The sequence below is a fragment of the Triticum urartu genome, chromosome 6 (genome assembly GCF_003073215.2).
Source record: "Triticum urartu cultivar G1812 chromosome 6, Tu2.1, whole genome shotgun sequence".
Classification (NCBI taxonomy): Eukaryota; Viridiplantae; Streptophyta; class Magnoliopsida; order Poales; family Poaceae; genus Triticum; species Triticum urartu.
Genome location: NC_053027.1, coordinates 393011344 through 393036796, shown reverse-complemented (window position 1 = coordinate 393036796; position 25453 = coordinate 393011344).

The following is a 25453-nucleotide window of genomic DNA, read 5'->3' as shown; positions in this document are numbered from 1 at the left end:
CAATCAAACAATCAATCAAATCTATCTATTTATTATAACATTCCAAAATTTAGAATTTTGGGATGTTACAAACCTACCACCCTTAAACGGAATCTCGTCCTCGAGATTCGGAGAGGCTAGAAAGAAATAGGTTAGGTTCGGGGTCTCTTCAAAATTTCATCAATTGTCTCCGGGGTCTGGGGTGCTACCACCCTTAGAAGCATGGTTACGGTTCCATCAAAACTCATATACTTCATCCATATTGTTAACAGTGTCGGTCTTCTCAGATTTTTAGGATAATTCCTTATCTGGGCTCTTTCGGTAGTGGCATGACCTTTTCCTCAATTCTTCTGTCTTTCATCTTGGTAAGGTTCTTCCACTACTGGGTCTTCTTAGCTGACGGGTCTGGCGCCAAAACTAAACAACTATCCATATCTCATGGTGGTCAACATTTTATGGTTCCTTCTGCAGGAAATGGGTCTGGTTGACCCTCACCGTATAACCTACGGTTGGCAAAGCTGCCTTGTACAAGGGAAAAATACCTATACCATTCTAAGGTTCAAACAAGGTTTAATATTGTCGTCTCTCTACTATAGGCAAGTCACTCAGATTTACCATCCCATATAGCATGGCGAATAATAAGAGTAAGTCCGTATGGTGATCAATCCATCTCGCACCCAAATCATTACCATGTATACAGTTTAGCGAATCTCGCATACTAACACTCAGTCATCCTCACAAGCATTGCAGAATTTCTCTTGTCGACGAACTAAGTTCGGATAATTCCATGGATTCTGCAAGCCAAACAAACATCTATCGTTCCTTCACAACTCTCAGGTTTTGCGTTACTCCTATAAAATTGTCTGCCAATAAACGTCATATCTTCCTCCAGGGTTTTTCCTTCAGCAAGAATGTGCTTCCTTCTTGGCAGGTCCTGGGGCCTGTGGGTTATGGCCCATCTTATCACTTGTAGTCCTTGAACTTATCATCGGGCAACTGATCATTATTCCAACTTCCAACTTCCTAGTATTCTTAAATCCATCCTATTGTACTATCTTCCTTCCTTCTATTGGCACCAAACTAGGACATGATTACTCAGACTCATCATGGAGTTTCCATTGATCCATATTTCCGACATCATACCTCCTTTATATCCAATAGTAATTTATCTCTTTATCCTCGTGGGATACCCCACATACCGAGATAAACGCTTATACTTATGAAGTCCATATTCACTTCGTGGAACATCATTATCCTTTCCAGGGTCAAGCGTCCTTACAGGGTAATATTGGCCATCTCTGCATGGCACTTCTTCAACTGGGAAACATGAAACACATCATGAACTCCTGACTCCTTCGGGTGACTCCAACTTGTTGGCCACTTCTCCCATACGCTCCAAAACTCGGTATGGTCCTACAAATCTCGGGGCTAAATGTCCCTTAACTCCAACCCATTTAACTCCTCGCAGAGGGGACACACGAATACATGCTCTGTCTCCAATTTCATAGACTACCTCCTTGAGTTTTTGAGTCTACATAACTCTTCTGCCTGGACTGAGCTACCTTCAGTCTATCTCGAATAAACTTAACATTCTCTTCTGACCCCTTGATCACATTTAGTCAAAACAGCTGACGGTCTCCAACTTCATCCCACACACTCTTGGGGTATCACACATATCGAGACAAAACTCGTATTCATTTTGTCCGAAATCCACTCAGTGGAGTATCCTTATCTTTTCTAGGGGTCAAGGGTTCTTACAGGGTGCTACCACCCTTAAAATGCACAAATCTTCCATAGACCATATTTCTCATATCCTTAGAAATGGTCAAAATCCTTCTTCACAGAGTAACAACTCATAAAATCCATATCAGTACCAACGATGCTAACTTTATTCACTCTCAATTGATTACAATCTCTTGCTTTTCCATTACATGTCTCAACTCAACACCTCAATATAAAAGAAAATGTTCTCACTTCTACTACTCCATTTCTTTTGTTGCAAACTCAATATCTAGCACAAGTTTCCTTCTCCTTGGGGCATTCTTTGGCAAAGTGCCCTGCTCCATTACAACTAAAACATATTACTTCTGACAAGTATCAAGGTTTCCTTTTTGGGCAATTGTTGAGGTAGTGCCCTGACTCCTCGCACCTGTAACAGATGATATGACTCAGGTCCCTCCTGGGCTCCAATCGGTTTCTCTTCCTGGACTTTTCCATTCCAATCAGGGCTTGTATTTCTTGTGGGTCATATTCTACTTCCTCTGTCGGGAATTCTACTAGATCCCCATTCAAACAATTTTGGGAGATATGTCCTTCTTCTCCACATGAATAGCAAGACTTAGTGCAGGGTTTACTCGGGTCTTCTTTAGGTGTGTCCTCCACCTCTTCCTTCATCACAGTTTCTTCTAAAATTCCCATAAGGGCTCCTTTCTTTACTTCTTTGTTCTGCTAGATGGTTCGTTGTACCATGGGGTAAATGTGACACTGAGCAGGATAGTGGGTAGTCCCTTCACACAAGAAACAAGTAATCTGCCTAGTTGGGCATTCTTCAACTAGGTGACTTCCTTCACAATTTGGGCATTCATCCATGTGTTCTTTATGGGTGTGTCCTATTTCTCCATAAATCTTTCATGCACAAGGTTTCTTCATATCCTTTCCATAAGGCTTCAACTTCTGGGACACAAGCCGAACTTTGGCAGAGTCAACTTAAATTCTTTCCAAGTGGTTACTCCTTGCCATCCATTGATGGTTTGGTACATCCTCCACCAAGTAGCAGCACCTCTTTCAAAGCACTGAAGAGCATGCTGAGTCATATCCTTTCCGACTATAGGGTTATTCTCCATGTGATCCTGCATCTTCTGAATCCATCGATCTGTCTCCAACTGACTCAACGGTCCAGAAAGTACAAGCTCATCTCCATTCATCCTCTATTAGGTCCATGGGTTTGGGGTGAGATAAGAGACATAGAGAGGGATACACACAATACAAACAAAAGTTTTGAAAAGACAGATTTTATTTGTGGCTGTCGGGAAAAACATCAAACAAATGACAGGTCACAGACATCGCATCTAACGTAGGTATATAACAGGGGTTTGGTCTTCTAAAGGTCAATAAATCTTCAACGTCATCTAACTCTTCAAGTCTTGTTCATGCCTCAAATGGATTCTCCTGATCATGCTTGTCTTTCTCAAATCCTTTTGCCAGATCATTTCTGTTGTCGCAAAGTCTATCGTGATGTCCTTTAATATTTTTGGAGTTGCGTTCCAAACTTCTGAGTTTCATCAACCTCGACATGAGCCATGATCCTACTGTCCTTCAGTTCCTCACGAATCTTTGATGTCTCAAGGCTCTGCTCCTCTAGCTTGGCTACTTTCAGCTTCTGGGTCCTGAGTTCTTCACGAAACGCTTCCTTATCAAATACTGCTTCTTGTAGGTCCATCTTAACTTCTTGATGTAACACTCCAGATCCTGGTGATACACCAGCTAAGGTTAAAACTTCATCTTTTGCCGATAGATGTTCCATCATCCTTCTTCCAACCAATCCATTTTGAAGAAATGTATCCTTAACTCAGCATGGTGACAATAGCATCAACGAGTGGTATCATCAGGGATGGACGTGTTTCTGCCCTTGTCATTGCCATGAGCTATCTTCCATAATTGATATCTCCTACCTTAGGGTTTTCTTGACAAAACTTTGAGGTTTTTAACTCTCCATGCTCGGTCTTTCTCCGATACACATTGGTCTCGGGTATTGACAGCTTCCATAGTCTGCCAAGTTCCATAAGGGTAGCCTTCCTAGGTCATACAAATCTAGGGATTCTTCAGAGCCTTCAAATTCTACTTGTCTTCGGTCTTCAACCGTTGTAGTTTCCATTATTCAGATACACGGAAAATACTCTTCATTCCGAAGTGGTCTTAGTTGTCCGATATCTTGTACTTCTTGGAGTGGTCTCATCAGCCGAATATTCGGGTGGTCAAAAGGGAAAATGGGGTATGGTCTCACTAAAAGGGGATTTTTGAATAAGCTCAGAAGAGAAGAGAGGTAAAAGATTTTTTTGGAAAGTAAAGTTTTTGAGCAAAATCTTTCCTGTGGGCTTGCCAGTTTCTAGGGTCACGTCCTACAGTCAACATGTGCTCTGATACCATCTTGTAGCGACCTGACCCGAATGGATCAAGTCTCTGTGCTTAAGTGTCATCCCTGGATCGGTATGCTGACACACACAGTACCCAAGGATTTATAACAGAGGTAAATCACATGTGTAAAGTAACGTAAATACTATTACCTCAATCCAAAATAGTGGAAGTAACAAGGTTGTGGATTCCCATCAACACCAACGGCAAAGTTGAGTGTAGAAATCGTAACCCTAACGTATCACTTACTCGTCGTAAGATATCCTGCAACATGAGACGTTGCAGCCACAAAGGGTCAGTATATTGAATGTACTGGCAAATTCACACCATAGAGAATGATGAACAATGGCTATCACTACATGCATATATGGCTGGTGGAAGAGCTCCATGGTTATATGTTTTTGCGAAAAGCCAATTTTTCCCTACTGCAAAGGAATTAATTTTATTTCACTACCATGGTAGTTGTTGAACATTCAGAATGGTTGACGGCATTCTCAATCCCAATTAAGTAACATCATTAAACCCAACAAAATTAATTTTTGAGTAACATGATGAGATTCACATGATAATCCAAGTACTGGATACTCAAAACGTCCATAACCGGGGACACGGCTAGCCATGATTAGTTTATACACTCTGCAGAGGTTTGCGCACTTTTCCCCACAAGACTCGATCGCCTCCGTTTGGTTTCTCGCACTACATGGTGTTTGAGAAACGGATGACCGAGACATAGTCTTTCAGAAGCGCTAGCACCTTACGATGGATAGACCGTTACACCTACTTTCCCCTACATCTGCTAGTCTACCCTGTAAGAGTTCGCACGACTTAATCAACTATGCTAGAGCCCATAATAGCTTGTGGCTGCACACGGAAGTTTCTAGTATGAATAATCTCATGATCCCTTTGAGCCTGGGTGGCAGTCCATTAAAAAAACAGGCAATCCTGGTCTACCCAGGTGCCTAGACAGGCAATCCTGGAATACCCAGGTACCTCAATCCACCCAGATGTGTGTTTAAGTTGCGACCTTAAGTAAACCATTAATTAACAATCTCACATCTGTCATGAATACTCTCAAAACCCAATCCACGTCTACGAGCATAGAATGGCACTATAAGCATAACGTAATAGTAACTCCCAAGGGTTTGATAATAAACAGGTAATAGGTACTACCTCAACTATTTCCCATCCCACAATTTAATTAGATCCTAATCATGCAATGTTTGAGGATTGATCTAATGCAAATAAAACTGGGTAGTAAGAGGTATGATCAAAGTGTGAACTTGCCTGCAATGTTGATGAAGATGATTCGCACTCAAAACTCTTGATAGTTCTACTCGTCACACTCTGGTCAATCTATCGTAAGCAAGCAATAGTAACCACACATAAGCAATCACTCAAAGTATCAGAAAGATCGAAGAAGACAATTCGGAAAACATCAAAACCAAGCAAATAACTTTTGCAATATAAAACAATTTCTAACAGTACCAAAATTATATGAATTTGGCCTTATCAGAAAGTTTAGGTCAAGAGCTTCGATTTGCAAAAAGAATCAACTCAAACGGAGCTACGAAACTCAAGTTATGATCAAATGAAGTTTGAATTCAAATCTGATCTAATTTAAAATTTAAACTTTTCAAAAATATGTTTGAGTTGGATTACTGGGTAGAGGAGATCATAACGAAGAAGTCGACGTTGGTTTCGTTGGATTTGGACAAACGAGTAAAAAGTTATGGCAATTTGAAAATTCAGGGCTAAGCTATTTTACGGAAGAAAAAATAGCTACAGCCTAGGGTCTAATGTATAAATACGTAGACTAATTGATAATCTAATTATTTTATCATATTAGTCTAAAAATAATAAACTACTGAGGTATAAGAAGAAAAAAACAAAGAAAGATACCTTTATAAGGCAAAGAAAAGACAACTTCGGAGAAAGGAGACAATTTCCAAAAGTCGCGCCGGAGAAGAGAAATATATTTTTCTTAAATGAATCTAGTCAAACCAAAATATTGATTTAACCTGAATCGGATAATTTTTGGAGGCTCCATGGGTCTATATTTATTGGTGGAAAAGAGGCTTAGGGGTAATATGGGACTAAACGTAGACGAAAATATACGAAACAGAGAAGAAAAGAGGCGGATGGGCCTAAAGGCCTTCGGCCGGCCGCGCGCACGCTGCGGTGCAGTTTTTTTTACAAAATTTGGCCTAAAAGAAAAAGAAAAGAAAAGGCCGGCTGGGCCTGGCCTATTTAAGAAAAAAACTATGGGGCGCCAGAAGCTACTATATTGCACATGTAGGCGATAAATAAATATGGGCCGCACGTACAGTTTTTTTTAACTAAAACAGAAGGAAAACCGAATAACAAAATAAAATAAAAATTTATATAGGCATATTATATATCAAAATTTTCAGAAAAAGATTTTCTATGACATGAACATTTTTCTGGCATTAAATAAAATACACACAAATTCTAATAATTCTAACAGTGCTCCTGCTCTAATAAGATCCAACAAAAATCATTTCAAAAATACCAAAATGAAATCAAATTTATTTCTCTCCAATTTTTTGTTGTAGGGAATCATGTTACCCTATTTTCCATGTATTTTATTTTTGGAGAAAAATGATTTGAATAAAATCCAAATAACTCCAAATTGAAAAATAATTCCAAAAAGACTTTGAATTTGATCCTTTGAAACTCCCAACTCATATTTCATATAATTTGAAGAAGTCATTTTATCTCCTCTCGTGAAAATCATTGAGTTGCATAAAGTTTCAGAATTGGAAATATTTTCCAAATGAAATTCAAATATTTTCAACACCCCTTGTCATTTAAATAAATGGAAGAAGTGATGTCATCTTCTCTCCAGGGTTTCGTGGTGAAAACAATTTGAATTCACGAAGATCACGAATGAAAAATGAAAGTTTGGGAAAGTCCTTTTATTCCCTCTCATTTAACTTTCAAAAAGGTTTCGAATTTCACTCAATTTCACACAATCAATCAAACAATCAATCAAATCTATCTATTTATTATAACATTCCAAAATTTAGAATTTTGGGATGTTACATAAAGTGCGTGTGTGCGACTCTACTCTTCGGACATGTACTCAACCTTTTGCATTGGGATATAAGTATAATGGTATTTACTTTAGCTAGTGATTTATGTGGCCATGTTAACGTGGTTGTGTCAAAAAAATGTCACTTCCTGCTCGTGATTTGTGTTATATAATTGCAAGCAAGATTCTCGTGCATTGCACGGAACATCAATATGCATTTTTTTTACAAAACACCTGTTGTGATTGACCCACGCAGGAGTAATCCCATGTGTAAAAACTAATGATATCTCGAGAATTTTATCAGAAAACTGGTATCTCGAGAATGTCATCGAAAAAATGAAAGATGAGAGATAAGGCGAGGAGGAGTGGAGCGTGGTGGTGACTGGGTCGGAATGGGCGGAGGCATGGGGATGGACGGCGCCGGCAGGCGGCAGCGGCCACCATGCATGCTAGATTGTTCCAGAGACTTATTCCTTTTTAATTGCTGAGCAATGAGGTTGCTGGAGATAATGATGTGGAGAGAGGTGCAGGTATCTTTTGTAAAATTATCATAGTTTGCTTTCTATCCTCAGATATAGATCATACGGTCTGTATTACAAGATGGCAGGCACACCATCACCGCCAACTCGTTTTTTTATAAGGGTACAGATGATAAGTTTGCTGACTACTAAAGTAAAGTGGAATTTGTCCATGTTATGCAAGTAAATAAAGGTGATTGTTTATCATACGGGTAAGGTTGGATGAAGGGTGGTAGGAACAAATGCTCCGCCTAGAGCATGTGTGTGTGAGATGGAGTCTTAGTGCGTGTGTGGGGTGTGTGTGTGTGTGAGAGAGAGAGAGATGGAGTCTTAGTTTGTGTGTGTGAGAGTGTGAGAGAGAGAGAGAGATGGAGTCTTAGTGTGTGTGGGGGGTGTGCGTGCGTGCGTGTGTGTGTGTTTGTGTGTGTGTGAGAGATGGAGTCTTAGTGTGTGTGTGTGTGTGCGTGTGTGTGTGCGTGCGTGTGTGTGTGTGTGTCGCGGGGTCCTCTGTGGCGGATGTAATTTAAGTGTGCATGGCTTCATCATAGAGAGGTGATGTGTATGGCAGAGGCCACCAACGATGGGGTGCGAGAGAGAAAATGCCCGTAGGGAGGGAAGAGAAGGTGTGTGCGCATGAGAGGAGTCGACATCGAGAGAACGTGTTTGTTCGAGAGACACCTAGGAAGACTACTATATATCGATGGTGCATGTAGGAGGGAATTAAACAAAGGGATGGTCTTATTGGTTTCAGGGATATAGGGGAAGAGTGAGAGGCGGGGGGGGGGAGGGGGGGGGGGGGGGGGTAGCTAGAAGGAGATTGTTAAGTGTGAGTGTGTGTTTTACCCATCCAGGCGGAAGTTATGTGCACAAAAGAGGAGAACGATTCGATGTGGCGTTAGGATTGAGGGTAATTAACTACGTATGGAGACATAGAGACCTTGAACGTGCATGTGTGAGAGGTATACATGTATACGTGGGATGTGTGTGTGTGCGCGCGCGCATGATCGAGATAAAAGAAAGAAGACATAAGTCATAAGATCAACGACATGGGAGAGACGGATCGGTATGACAATATGCATGCATGTGAGAATGCAGGGAAGAAGGCCCGACAATTGAGCATGTGTTTTTGTCTTTAAGAGATAATGGCGTGGGCTGGAGCATGCATCTATGGCAAGCAGAGGGAGTGAGGCGCAACGATTGTGCAAAAGAGACCAACCTATAAATGCATATGCATGGAGAGACATATATAGTGTGGGTGATAGGAAGCAAGACTCCGTGCGAGAAAGAAATGTTGACGGAGAAACTACAGATAGATACAGATATGGAGATGCTAGCTAGAGGGACATCCGTTAGTTTGGGTGTTGGAGATGACCGTCGGGTGGTTCAAAGGGTGAAGTTATATATGTGTGTGAGAGGGCACTTGACTGCATGTAGAGAGAAACATATGTAGTGTGCGTGATAGGAATCAAGAGTGAGGGCGAGAAAGAAGGTTGATGGAGAAACAGATAAATAGAAAGATAAAGATGCTAGCTAGTGTGCGTTAGAGATAGGAGTCGAGTGGATCAGAAGGCTGGGTTATGTGTGTGTGAGAGAGAGATAGAGAGAGGGTGCATGTGAGTCACATACAAACAGATATCAGAGAGAAATGAGATCTAGAGAGACGGAGTTTTGTGTCTGCGAGAGAGAAAGATATTTCACAACGAGAGTGATAGCTAGAGAGACATATGAGGGAATGCAAGATATCTCTAGGGAGAGAGGGTGTGTGTGAGCGACATACAAGAGAACAATGGAGAAATATGAGATCCTGGGAGATAGAGTTTGTGTTTGTGTGTGAGAAAGAGATATTGAAGAGGAAGAGTCGTAGGTTCTCATATCTAAGGAGGGAAAGACATCTCTGTATGAGGGGTGTGCGAGTGGCACACATGGGAATAGTAGAGAGAAATGAGACCCCGAGAGACAAAGTTTTGTGTTTGTGTGAGAGAAAGAGATTCCACATGGAGAATCATAGTTAGAGACACATAGCAGGGAGCGAGATATACTTAGAGAGAGATAGAGTGATGAAGGTCGAGGGAGAGAGTACCATCAGTGTGTTACGAAGATAAAAGATCATTGTCGACATACAGGTAGCACGAGAGATACCTGAGAGATGATGAACGCGTATAGGTCCAGAGAGATAGTCCTATATAAGCATGAGTGATAGCTATATGAGACGAATATCTGGATTAAAGGGGATTCAAATATTTAAAATGGAGATCACGACATCGATAATATCATAACGCAAATTGGTGTATCAAACATGCATATTCATTTGAATTTGGGCACATGTGTAATGTTATATAGTTTATCAATATTGGTGATCAATAGATTCTTCAATTACAAACAATGCATGGTTTATATGCAATTAATGTCTAAACGGGATTACGCTATATGTTGTGTGTGTGAAACACATTATACATGTTTGAGAAGTAAAAAAACCCACATGAAACACACATTAATTGGAGACAGTTAGCAAGGAATGCATACATTGGATTTCAACATAAAGTGGTTTCAAATATTTGAAAATCCAAATTGATGGATACAACCTTATTAATCTGAGATCATGCCATTTGTAAACCATATTTATGTATAAATGGTGTTGTGCTTTTGAAAGTATATATAAAAAATGATGTATATAGAATGTAATTCCAATTGAAAATGGATCCCGCCTGAAAAAATTAGAATACAAACGGGATTCGAATTGAGTTGGCACGGTAAACATGCACTCTGCAAAATTTGAACGAAGCGGGAAAGTCGCAGTAACCGCCCGAAACCAAAATATGCGAGATGGAAATCACTACTGCCTATCCCTGCCACGCAAAGCCTATCTACTGGATTTCTATAGGTTTCAATAGGAGTAGGTTTGTAATTTCACCCAAACGTGACGTAACTGCCTCTCACTCGGATTCATACATGGTGGGCTCCAAAACACAGTGTGTCCTCGGCCGAAATCGACTCCCTCCCCGATTCATATTCATACACGATGGGCGCCAAAAACAAACTCTCGTCAGCAAATATTCGGTGTATGCGAGATTACCGTCCTATCCCCAACCGACTAATGTTGCTGTGATGTAGTAGAAATTTGAAACAGGGGCTAAGTTTGTAAATTTCCTTGCATTTGAGACAAGTGCGCCCTGAATACATGGTTCCCCCTTCCTCTCTACCTCCCTTTTCCCCATTCGTACTCCGTGGGCGCCAAAACACCCTCTCCACCCCACCCTCCTCCGTCCGCCGCCGTCCGCCACCCCATCCACCGCCGTCCTCCTCCACCATGCCGGAGCTGATACCCCGACACCGCCGTCCATTACAAGAGATCGACCTCTCTCATCCACGGCTTCTGACCGGGATCCTTGCATCCCATCCTCTCGCTTCATCCCCGCCGTCGTCCACCTTGCCGGCGCCGCTCCTACGACCGTCTCGTCCACCGCGCCCCGCCGCCACCGTCTACCCTCCTAGATCTACATCCACGCCGCCGACAGCCATCGCTACCGCAACACCGTCAAATTCTCAGCAGATGCGTACCCGGCACCGCACCAGAGGCGGTACTCTTTCGTATTTGCTCAACTTATTTATCGCAGCAAGAAAATAGATCGCCACTACTTTACTCTAATTTCTTGTCTTGGTTGCGAAGTTGCCTTTGTCCGGTTTGCACCTTCAGATCCGCCATGGCATGCTCAACACTATACTCCCAATTCTTATGGTTTTCCCCTTTTATATTCCACACTAGTTAAATAACAGTAGACTAAATTTCAAAATTGGGTCAGTCGATTTTTCAGAGCTCGCCGGAGTTCGCCGGTGCGATCGAAGGGGCTTGGGTGGTTGTGGGGCCTTGCCAAACGAAGAAAACTCAACGCGGGTGGGGGTTGGGGTAGGGGTGGGGGTGGCGGAGGAACACAGATGGTGGGGGCCGGTGGCCCGTGCGATGTTCTATATGGGAATAATCAGAGACGAGGAAGAAGAAGGGTTAGGAGACGTAGGATCTTCGTCCAACCGCCTGAAATGGTCGAGAGATAGCTGGGAGTTGCATTCTTAATGCGCTTTGGTTTATCATGTGTGGGCACTATGCAACCAACATTTTATTATCCAAAATCTGCTTGCTCTTCTTTACCATGTTCCTCTTCCGTTCTTCTTTAATATGTACTCTCTCCGTTCCTAAATACTAGTCTTTGTATAGATTCCACCATGGACTACATATGGAGCAAAATGAGTGAATCTACACTCTAAAATGTATCTGGATACATATGTATGTGATCCATAGTGGAAATCTCTACCAAGACTTATATTTTGGAACGGAGGGAGTATGATAGTAGTATAGTATGTTCCTTGTACTGAAGATGAGTAGGGACATTTGCAGTGTAGAGGTCTATACGTTCGGTTGTGATGGACACTTTGAGCCTCTTTGATTCGTAGGATCTTGTAAGCATAGGAATAGGATTTGTAGTGGCCTACCCACTTGAATCCTATAAGAATAGCAAGGAAATGCGGGGAGCTGTGTCGCCTTTGAGAGTTACACTGATATTAACAGTACCGCACCTTCACTTGAAGAGAGCTGGTATCCGAAGCCTTTCTAGCCGTACCGGCAATACTAACACATATATTCCAACAAGTTCCACTTTGCTGATTTTACTCTGATGCTTAAGGTTTTCCCGTTATATCTACACTATGATCTGTGTAGCTGCTTTGTGTCGCACTAGCAGTAGTCCACTTTTGAAGCTAAACACTGCAATGACTTACAAAATTGGCACCAAGGCATTGAGTGCCATTCTGGATGCAATGAAACTCATACGCTCCCCACATGTTGATTCTTGTTCAGAATATGATCCTAATGACTATTCTAACCTCGAGGAGTCAAAGGCAGATGGCATGTCCTGTTCACCCATCAAGGTGCCTGTTCTAATTTGGCAATGTTTTATTGATTGCGGGTATCTTGCATATGTTGTCTTGCATTTCTTCTACTTTGTTGCACCGCCATCTGCTTAGTTTACTCATCATATATGTCGAGATGCCATGCCCATCCATTATCAATACATATTCCATCTGTCATCATACCATGTTTTTCCACTCAAATGCTGTTCTTGTGCATCAGACATCAAAAAGGAAGAGGGTAATTGCCGAACCTGAAGGAGCACCAGCAAAGTTCTTGAAAAACATGGTGGTGTCGGAGAAATCAGACAGCACCCCACTTATATTGGTGTACAACCAGTGACACAAAACGTAGGACCGACTCCAGCAGACTGTACCCATACTTCACTGGCCACACCACTAGCCCCACCACACAGGACCTGCACTCCAGCAAAAGGTATACCGATTTCATTTGCCATAGCACCAGCTGTACCATAGAAAAATCCCACTCCAGCAAAAAGTACAGCAAGTCCACCGGCCGAAGACCTATCCCAACTGCAGAGACGGCCAATTCCTGCAGATTGGAACCCCATTCCATTTATTCCCAGTATAAAAGACAATGCTTTCAATGTTGTTAGGGACTACGTGCATATATTCCCATCATGGGAGGATTACTGTGAAGACAAACACCATTTTCACATCTTCCTGTCCAACTTACGTGTAAGTGCTATTATTCATGGTTATTATTTTCATGTTTTCTGCTGATTGAACACATCAATGATTTACATTACATTGTTGTAACTAGGCGAGGGTCAATCTGGATAGTCATGACGAGTAAAGCTTGCTTGTGTTTTTCAAGGAAGCATTGCAGCAGTATCGGTGTTACCTGAGGAAATCACACTTTGATGGCAAGTCTATAAACGAATTTCCAGTGAAGTCTCCTGTGCTAAATTTAGAAGACATTGAATGGAAAAACCTTGTTATGCACTGGTCTCGTTCCCAGGATAAGGTACTATCTATGAAATCACATGACAATTTGAACTTCTACTTTCTGCATGTGCCTTACTGATCTTTTTTGTAGGAAATCTCCTCGAAGAAGAATTCTGGTTTGACAAGAACGATAGGATATCGCAAATATGCTGCCCGCTGCTTTGCTCTTGTTAGTACCTGTTGTCCTGTATCACTGTATTTGCATACATACCTGGTTCATTATGTGACAGCAGTATGCATGATAGCTTGCTTATCAATTGTTCGCTCCAAATTATCTGATCTGTATGAATGGTTACATTAGTGTAGAATATATCCAATGCCAATGTTTTTTTAGCTCTGCATTGTTCTTGTAAGTACATGTTGTCCTTTATCAGTGTACTTATAATGACAGGTAGTTTTTCATGTACCATCACTCTGCAGCTTATTTTCCTTTGCCCTCCATTTTCTACACATCATATCTATATTTACTCTTACCATAAGGTTGGTACTGAAGAAGTTTAGCTGTGCATTGCTCTCGGATGTACCTTTTGCCTGTATCGCTGCACTTACATTTATAGCTACTTGGTTATGTAGCATCACTCTTCATCTTATCTTAAATATTCTCCATTTTTTCGTATATTATCACATCTATATTTACTCTTAACAAAATGTAGAATAAAGGCAATGCTTTTGAAGAAGATTCCGTGGTAAACTTCTTGAATTTCCCCCCCATCAGCATGGACAAGGCCTTTATAGAGCATGTCGTCACCAATAATGTAAGTTTGTCCATCTCAAGCCTTCAAACTTTGTTGTATATATTTGGTTAGGCATGACCGCAACAGCTTTTTATTTTTGGTGTTTGCATCAAATTGCTTGTTTAAAGTTTATTATGTAGTTCATAAACAAAAGTTTGTCCTTTCTCAATTTAAGTTTTCAGTTGTACAACCAAGTTCCTTCTTCATACCATGTAAATTAAACTATACAGAGCAAGTGATCTTCTTTTGCACTGCATGTATGCTTCTGTTCTTCATCCGTAATCCAGTGGTGTGGTGAACCTACCCACTACAGCATAATGTCATATTCTGCAATGTCTTAACCATGAACAATGTCATATCATTCTACTATTATTTAAACCGTCTCTTTATTTTGCCAATCTGAAATGGTATAAATTGACAGCACACTAACCATTGATACTTATGAGTTCTTGATCCGTAATCCAGTTGGCAGTTCCTGAGCTGCCAACTCCTTCACAATGTCATTTCCTGCCTTGTCTTGACCTGAACAATACCATATTGTGTTAATACAATTTTAAATTGTGTCGCTTTATTCGTCAGTAAGAAATGTGATGAATTTTCAGCACTCATACTTTTATGTGCAAAACCTGTCATCTGTCTGCTTGTTTATCTTTCAGAGTGAGGAAGATATAAGTGTTGAACAAGCACAGTCTCATCATCTTGCTCAGCTGCTTGCGTTGCAGCTCCCCAGCAGGGCTAACCTTTCTTGAACTTTATTGAAGTGCTGTGAGTTTTGTATATTATTTTGTCGGCGTGTTTATTTGCACTGGTGGCGATCTTTGATGCCCAGTGTATGTAATCTGCTGTCTGCTTGTGCTTTATTATCATAGTGGCAAACTTTGATGTCCAGTGGATGTAATATTCTGTAATTTCTTTATTGTATAGTCTAGGTTTTTTCTTATTCACGATGCTGCACTTATTTTACTGTATATATATCATGTCTTCGCAGTAAACCGGCCAAACCGTAAAATTATGGTACATAATCAGGCCGTCATGCAATCACGATGTAGGTTGGGACCTGAAACGTGTAGAACAGCTCACGAGCCGGCAGCAGCCCGAAATGAACCCCGACCCATGATTGTGCGAATCAAATCATGGGCTTTTAACAGGCTAAAATTTTCTTGGTCCTTGTTTGGCCCAATCAGATATCGGCTGCGAGCAGGCCGGATGCAAACCGGGCCGTAGTTAGGCCCAACTATATGATGGGCTTTTAACAGGCCGAAATTAATATAGGACCGAAATGTTAAACGGGCCCTTAACAGGCCAAAACTAATATCATGCCGAATTACTAAGTGGGCCTTTAGCAATTGGGCCCAAAAGCATAGTGTCCAGTTGACGTGCTGAATCTGATATGGGCCATAATTGAGCCCAAAGCCTCTTAAAGGTCCGGACCTGATCTGGGCCATAATTTGGCCCACAACATGGTAGGCTTTTAACGGGCCGGATCTCATATGGGCCACTATTAGGCCCGGAGCGTGGCAGGCCATTAATGGACCGAATCAAATATGGGCCGACATTTGGCCCAAAACATGGCAGCCAGTTAATGGGCCGGCCTACTAGGGTCCTCAAAATCTTGTGGGCCTACATCTGGGCTGGCCCATTAATGTCGGTGAAATCTCGTGGGCCTTTAGCTGGGCCGGCCCATTATGATCCGCAAGAATCTTGTGGGCCTTTAACTGGGTCGGCCCATTATGGCACACAAAAATCTTGTGGGCCTTTACCTAGGCCGGCCCATTATGGCCTGCAAAATCTTGTGGGCCTTTAGCTGGGCCAGCCCATTATGGTCGGCAAAATCTCGTGGGCCTTTAGCTGGTCCAGCCCATTATGGTCCGCAAAATCTTGTGGGCCTTCAGTTGGGCCGGCCCATTTAAACTTGATGGGCCGGTCCATGTGTCAACATATCATAGGCGCATCTCGCCCATTGGATGAGTGACACCTGTGCCAACGCGGACCTGACACGTGTCTCCTCCAGCCAATGATGATTTTACACGTGGAAAATCCCCATTGGTTGGGGCTGTTAACGGGTTATCGGATCTAAAACCCGACTCGATAGCTTAACGGCGTTCCGTTACGATGGTTGCCACGTGTCGGTCACCCTTGACGAAAGCACTTGTGTGATGCGCGATTTATCATCATGGAAGTGGACAATTCCGTGATGATAATTTTGGTAATGTCATGGAACACTTCTACGACAGCACATGTATGACTATCTTGATTCTGTCATAAATTTGTCATGGATGTACATGCATGACAAAAAACACGACCTACTGTGACAAACACGTATCATCACGGAAGTGTATTTTTTTGTAGTGACTACTATCCTTTTTCCACACTTGTGCTTAAAGTAAAACCATGATCTTCATAATAGAGGGTCTCCTATGTTATCACTTTCATATACTAGTGGGAATTTTTCATTATAGAACTTGGCTGGTATATTCCAACGATGGGCTTCCTCAAAATGCCCTAGGTCTTCGTGAGCAAGCAAGTTGGATGCACACCCACTTAGTTTCTTTTTGTTGAGCTTTCATATACTTATAGCTCTAGTGCATCCGTTGCATGGCAATCCCTACTCACTCACATTGATATCTATTGATGGGCATCTCCATAGCCTGTTGATACGCCTAGTTGATGTGAGACTATCTTCTCCCTTTTTGTCTTCTCCACAACCACCATTCTATTCCACCTATAGTGCTATGTCCATGGCTCATGCTCATGTATTGCGTGAAGATTGAAAAAGTTTGAGAATATTAAAAGTATGAAACAATTGCTTGGCTTGTCATCGGGGTTGTGCATGATTTGAATACTTTGTTTGGTGATGATGGAGCATAGCCAGACTATATGATTTTGTAGGGATAACTTTCTTTGGCCTTGTTATTTTGAAGAGACATAATTGCTTAGTTAGTATGCTTGAAGTATTATTATTTATATGTCAATATTAAACTTTTGTCTTGAATCTTTCGGATCTGAATATTCATACCACAATTAAGAGAATTACATTGAAATTATGCCAAGTAGCATTCCACATCAAAAATTCTGTTTTTATCATTTACCTACTCGAGGACGAGCAGGAATTAAGCTTGGGGATGCTTGATACGTCTCCAATGTATCTATAATTTTGATTGTTCCATGCTATATTATATTCTGTTCTGGACATTATTGGGCTTTATTATACACTTTTATATTATTTTCGGGACTAACCTATTAACCGGAGGCCCAGCCCAGAATTGCTGTTTTTTTGCCTATTTTAGGGTTTCGCACAAAAAGAATATCAAACGGAGTCTAAACGGAAGAAAACCTTCGGGAACGTGATTTTTGGAACGAACATGATCCAGATGACTTGGACCCTACGTCAAGACATCAACCAGGAGGCCATGAGGTAGGGTGGCGCGCCTACCCCCCCCCCCCGGCGCGCCCTCCACCCTCATGGGCCCCCTGTTACTCCACCGACGTACTCCCTCCTCCTATATATACCTACGTACCCCCAAATTACCAGATACGGAGCCAAAACCCTAATTCCACCGCCGTAACTTTCTGTATCCATGAGATCCCATCTTGGGGCCTGTTTCGGAGCTCCGCCGGAGGAGGCATCGATCATGGAGGGCTTCTACATCAACACCATAGCCCTCCAATGAAGTGTGAGTAGTTTACCTCAGACCTACGGGTCCATAGTTATTAGCTAGATGGCTTGTTCTCTCTTTTTGATCTCAATACAAAGTGCTCCCCCTCTCTTGTGGAGATCTATTCAATGTAATCTTCTTTTGCGGTGTGTTTGTTGAGACCGATGAATTGTGGGTTTATGATCAAGTTTATCTATGAACAATATTTGAATCTTCTCTGAATTCTTTTATGTATGATTGGTTATCTTTGCAAGTCTCTTCGAATTATCAGTTTGGTTTGGCCTACTAGATTGATCTTTCTTGCAATGAGAGAAGTGCTTAGCTTTGGGTTCAATCTTGCGGTGTCCTTTCCCAGTGACAGTAGGGGCAGCAAGGCACCTATTGTATTGTGGCCATCGAGGACAACAAGATGGGGTTTATTTCATATTGCATGAGTTTATCCCTCTACATCATGTCATCTTGCTTAAAGCGTTACTCTGTTCTCTTGAACTTAATACTCTAGATGCATGCTAGATAGCGGTCGATGTGTGGAGTAATAGTAGTAGATGCAGGAAGGAGTTGGTCTACTTGTCTCGAACGTGATGCCTATATACATGATCATACCTAGATATTCTCATAACTATGCTCAATTCTGTCAATTTCTCAATAGTAATTTGTTTACCCACCGTGAATACTTATGCTCTTGAGAGAAGCCACTAGTGAAACCGATGGCCCCCGGGTCTATCTTCCATCATATTACTCTTCCAATACTTAGTTATTTCCTTTGCCTTTTATTTTACTTTGCATCTTTTATTTCTCTTTATCATAAAAAAATACCAAAAATATTATCTTATCATATCTATCAGATCTCACTCTCATAAGTGACCGTGTAGGGATTGACAACCCCTTATCGCGTTGGTTGCGAGGATTTATTTGTTTGTGTAGGTGCGAGGGACTTGTGCGTAGCCTCCTACTGGATTGATACCTTGGTTCTCCAAAACCGAGGGAAACACTTACGCTACTCTGCTGCATCACCCTTTCCTCTTCAAGTGAAAACCGACGCAAGTGCTCAAGAGGTAGCAAGGGTGGACTACTCCCTCCTCATCATGGTGGCCGTCGGGATGATGAAGATGGCCACCGGTGATGATGTCCCCCTCCGGCGGAGTGCCGAAACAGGGTCTAGATTGGTTTCTCGTGGCTACAGAGGCTTGCGGCAAAGGAACTTCTGATCTAGGGTTACCCCGAGGGTTTTGGGAATATTTGATGATTTATAGGGCGAAGAGGGGGTACGGGAGGCCACCGAGGTGGGCACAACTCACCTGGGTGCGCCTAGGCCCCCAGGCGTGCCCTGTTTGGTTGTGCCCCCCTCGGGGCACCCCCAGGTGATACTCTGGCCCATTGGATGTCTTCTGGTCCATAAAAAATCCACAAAAAGTTTTGTGATGTTTGGACTCTGTTTGATATTGATTTTCTGCGATGTAAAAAACAAGCAAAAAAACAACAACTGGCACTGGGCACTGTGTCAATAGGTTAGTCCCAAAAAATGATATAAAGTTGCTATAAAATGATTGTAAAACATCCTAGAATGATAATATAACAGCATGAATACTTCATAAATTATACATACGTTGGAGATGTATCACTCTGCCAAACCCTAACAAATCGGAGTCACCAGTATGGTTCTCGGTCCCACCGGTTTAGCCTGCCCAACCTTGTGTAACTTGTTGCAATAATTTCAGTCTCACCGAGTTTTGCAATCGATCCCACCGAGATGGCATGCCAAATCTTCTGTAACTTGTTGCAATAATTTCAGTCTCACTGAGTTTTGCAATCGGTCCCACCAAGATGGCGTGCCAACCTTTCTATTGCCTTACTGCTTCACTTCGGTCCTACCGAGTTGATGCAATCGGTGCCACCAAAACAAGGCTTGCCTATCCCATTGCACAACAGTCCCTCTAAATTGTTTCCAGTCGGTCCCACTGAGACCTCCAACGTTCATATCTTTTACACAGGTTGGTGCCACCCAGATTTCTGATCGGTGCCACCGAGCTGGGTCAAAAGTGTGTAATAGTTAGATTTCGTGTGGAGGCTATTTATAGCTCTCCAAGCCCCTCTTACTAAGTAAGAGAGCCATCAGAACATGCCTACAGTTCCACTACCCATTTTCTGAGAGAGAACCACCTACTCATGTGTTGAGATCAAGAAATTCCATTCCTACCATTTGAACCTTGATTTCTAGCCTTCCCCAAGTTGCTCTGCACTCAAATCCTTCTTCCACCATAGCCAAATCTGTGTGAGAGAGTTTGTCTTAGGGATACTATCATTTGATGCACAAGAGCAAGGAGTTCATCATCAACACACCGTCTATTACCTTTGGAGAGTCTCCCAGATTGGTTAGGTGTCGCTTGGGAGCCTCTGACATGATGTGGACTTGAACCAAGAAGTTTGTAAGGGTAGGGAGATCGCCTACTTCGTGATGATCTACCCGAGTGAGGCAAGTCCTTCGTGGAGGATGGCCATGGTGGGATAGACAAGGTTGCTTCTTCGTGGACCCTTCGTGGGTGGAGCCCTCCATGGACTCGCGCAACTGTTACCCTTCGTGGGTTGAAGTCTCCATCAACGTGGATGTACGATATCACCACCTATTGGAACCACGCCAAAAATCACCGTGTCCCCATTGCATTTTCGTTCTCCAAAACCTTCCCTTACTTACATGTGCAATGTCTTACTTTCCGCTGATATACTCTTAGAATTGCATGTGTAGGGTGTTGCTTGACTTGTAATAATTGCTAAAATCTTCCTACAACTAAAATCGGGAAAAGGTTAGATTTTATTTGGTCAAGTATTCTAATCACCCCCCTCTAGACATACTTTCAACCTAGAAGTGGTATCAGAGCATTGGTCTCCATAAGCCTTGGTTTCCATTGCTTTGGTCACCCTAGCCTTGGTTTCACAACCTAGGAGAGTATGGCGTCTAGTGCGGGTAACTATCACCATAAAGGTCCATACGATGGTACAAATTTTGCTAGGTTGAAGCATAAGATGAAATGCTTCTTGGTCATAACCCCGTCGTTTGGGTTGTTGTTCATATTGGCTTGCAATTTGAATTCTTTGAAGATGGTAAAGAACCGAATCATGACGCGACCGCGGAAGAATTGAAGATGTTGTAATACAATGCTCAAGCTTGTGATATTCTCTTCAATGGTTTGTGCCCTGACAAATTCAACAAAATCAGTCGCCTTGATAATGCAAAGGAAATTTGGGATACTTTGGTTGATATGCACGAAGGTAGCGAGTCCGTCAAGGAATCCAAGTTGGATGTGCTTCAAAGTCAACTTGACAAGTTAAAGATGAAGGATGGTCAAGGAACCGCTGAAAAGTACTCTAGGCTTGCTCTCATCACAAATTTGATTGCCGGCTTAGGAAGTGAAGATATGACTGATAACCCACAAGTATAGGGGATCACAACAGTTTTGAGGGTAGAGTATTCAACCCAAATTTATTGATTTGGCACAAGGGGAGCCAAAGAATATTCTCAAGTATTAGCAGCTGAGTTGTCAATTCAACCACACCTAAAAGACTTAATATCTGCAACGAAGTATTTAGTAGCAAAGTAATTTGGAAGTAACGGTAACAACAACAGTTTCGTAGCAATTGTAACAGTGGCAACGGAAAAGTAACGGAGCAAAGATCAATATGAAACGAGCTCGTAGGCAATGGATCAATGATGGATAATTATGTCGGATGGCATTCATCATGCAACAATTATAACATAGGGTGACATAAAACTAGCTCCAATTCATCAATATAATGTAGGCATGTATTCCGTATATAGTCATACGTTCTTATGGAAAAGAACTTGCATGACATCTTTTGTCCTACCCTCCCATGGCAGCAGGGTCCTATTGGAAACTAAGGGATATTAAGGCATCCTTTTAATAGAGTACCAGACCAAACCATTAGCACTTAGTGAATACATGAACTCCTCAAACTACGATCATTATCGGGTAGTGTCCCGACTATTGTCACTCCGGGGTTGCTCGATCATAACACGTAGTAGGTGTAGCGACCCGACCCAAATGGATCAAGTCTACTGTGCTGCGGTGTCATCCCTGGATCAGTAATGCTGACACCACACAGTACATCGAAGGATTTATAGCAGAGTGGCAATCACACACTTATTACATCGTTGTCTCAAAGAGAACTTATTACAATAAATATGGCTTAAGGCCATCTAATAACGATAACAGCAGAAGACTCGGAAGATAAATGGGTCCATTAACTCCAACGGCATCACTGAGTATAGAACCATGACCTAAAAGCACCTTACTCGTCATCTGAAAAGTCTGCAACATGAGAAGTTGCAGCCCGGAAACGGGTCAGCGCATGGAATATGCTGGCAATGTAACACATAGAGAGTAATGGAATGAAACAGCTATACTATATGCATATATGGCTGGTGGAAAGCTCTATGGTTACAGTTTTGCGTAAAGCCAGTTTTTCCCTACTATAAATAAATTTATTTAACTATTATGGTAGTTGTTAAACATCGAGAATGGTTGACTGCATTCCGATCCCAATTAAGTGAACAATTAAAACCCAACAACATTAATTAGAGTAACATGATGATATTCACATGATATTCAAGTACTAGATACTCAAGTTGTCCATAACCGGGGACACGGCTAATCATGATTAGTTTGTACACTCTGCAGAGGTTTGTGCACTTTTCCCCACAAGACTCGATCGCCTCCGTTTGGTTTCTCGCACTATAGGGTGTTTGAGAAGACGGATGCCCGAGACACAGTCTTTTAGAAGCGCTAGCACCTTACATGTGGGTAGACCGGTACACCTACTTTCCCCTACATCTGCTAGTCTACCCGTAAGAGTTCGCACGACTTAATCAACTCTGCCAGAGCCCATAATGGCTTGTGGCTGCACACGGAAGTTACTAGCATGAATGATCTTATGATCCCTTTGAGCCTGGGTGGCGGTCCGAAATAAAAACAGGCAAGTCCTGATAGACATCAGGTGCCTCAATCCACCCAGATGTGTGTTTAAGTTGCCACCTTAGGTAAACCATTAAAATTCATAAACACACATCTGTCATGGATATCACTCACCCAATGCACGTCTACTAGCATAGCATGGCATAATAAGCAAACGTAGAAGTAACTCCCAAAGGTTTCATAATAATACAGGTGATAGGTACTACCTCATCTACCTCCCATCCCACAATTTAATTGGATCCTAATCATGCAATGTGAGAGGATTGATCTAATGCAATAAAACATGGGTTGTAGAAAAGGTATGATCAAAGTGTTACTTGCCTTGCTGATGATCCGCGAGACCTAGGGTTTCGAAGTAACAAGCGGCGCAATCCGGGTGATCTATCGCAGACAAACAACAAGCACACAATAAGTACTCATCTAATGCACAGGTAAAACTTGAACAAGAGAACGAACCAGAAAGTTCAACTTAAGAACTCCGGTTGAAAAGAAAGAACGAACCGAACAAAGAAACGGAAAACAAACGGCGGAAGAAAACAACTCGGTTCTAGCAGGTTGAAACTAGGTCAAATTTTATTGTGGCAAAAACTTGTTCAAGTTGATTAGTCAGAATGGCAGTTTTGAAACGAAACTCCAGGCGCTTGAATGACCTGATTCTGATAAACGAGCGAGAAGAAAGACTAGAACGAAGATCGGATCTGAGATCACGATCGCAGAATAAATCTGACGAAAAGAAAGAGACGAACGGTTAAACGAACGGACGTTCGTTAACCGGGAATAATCGGTGATCACGTTCGTTGAGACGAACGGTCCGAAAGAAGAACGAAAACCGATCTAGGGTTTTCGGAAAAGAAACCGAAAAGAAAAACCGGAAAGAAAACGAAAAAGAAACGGAACGGTTCTTTTAAGAAAAACCGAACCGGGGAAAAGAAAAAGAGGCGCGGCGCGGGGCTACCTCCGGCGAGGCGGAACTCCGGCGGCGGCGGGGCAAGGGCGGGGGCGGCGGCGCTAGGGCGGTTGGGCGCGGGTGGCGGCGCGGCTAGAGGCGGCGGCGGCTTGGGGAGGAGAGGGGGGGTGTTGGGTATTTATATAGGAGGGAGGGCTAGAGACTTGGGGAAGGGGGCAAGGGGAGGCGGCGGCGGCGGTTGGAGTCCCGCTGGGACTCGGCCTGGCGGCGGGGCTGGCGGCTGGGCCAGCCTTGGCCCAGGCGGCTGGGCCTGCGTCCTTCTTTTTTTTAAACGGTTTCGCGCGCAGAAAAACAAAAGAAAAACTATCTAAACGAACTCCGAAAAATCTAAAGTAAATTTTCCCCAACTCCTAAAAATGAGCCGAACAAAATGAACTTTACTCCGGACCTAGAATGCAATTTTTGAAAACACGCATTTTTCCCTATCCAAAAAAAAAACAAACAAAACTCCGGCAAAACCAAAATTTGATTTATTCATTAGATCTTCATTTTTCCTAACTTTGGGAAAGTCATATTATTCCCTCTCTCATTTTTTTTGATATTGGAAAAATAATTGAAGATGAAATAAATAAATCAAATGATCCCCTTTTCAAAATTTGAGAAAACTCAAATATGAAAATAACGAAATCTCCAACTCTCTCGAGGGTCCTTGAGTTGTGTGAAATTTCTAGGATCGACCAAAATGCATGAAAATATGCTATGCATGATGATCTAATGTATAACATTCCAAATTAAAAATTTGGGATGTTACAAACCTACCCCCCTTAAGATGAATCTCGCTCTCGAGATTGGGTTGGCTAGAAAATAGGTGAGGGTGGTCCTTAAGCAAATCTTCTTCTCTTTCCCAGGTGGCTTCATCCTCTGAGTGGTGGTTCCACTGAACTTTGCAAAACTTGATAACCTTGCTGCGGGTAACTCTGCTGGCATAATCGAGAATCTTGACTGGCTTCTCCTCATATTTTAAGTCGTCCTTCAACTGAATTGCTTCAAGCGGCACGGTATCTCTTAGCGGTACCTTCGCCATCTTGGCATGACATTTCTTCAGCTGAGAAACATGGAATACATCATGAACTCCTGACAGTTCCTTTGGTAATTCCAACTTATAAGCGACTTCTCCCATACGTTGCAAGATCTTATACGGTCCAACGAAACGCGGTGCTAACTTTCCCTTAACTCCAAAGCGCTTAACTCCTCGAAGTGGGGATACTCGAAGATAAACTCTGTCTCCGGTTCCGTAAACTGTCTCCTTGCGTTTAGAATCTGCGTAGCTCTTCTGCCTGGACTGGGCTACCTTGAGCCTATCATGAATCAACTTAACTTTCCGTTCAGACTCCTTAATCAAATCTGGTCCAAAGAACTGACGGTCTCCAACTTCGTCCCATGACAACGGTGTTCTGCACCTCCTTCCGTATAAAGCTTCGAAAGGTGCCATCTTCAAACTGGTTTGGTAACTGTTGTTATAAGAAAACTCAGCATACAGCAAGTTATCGTCCCAGCTAGATCCATAATCTAGTGCACAAGCTCTCAGCATATCTTCCAAAATCTGATTGACTCTCTCGG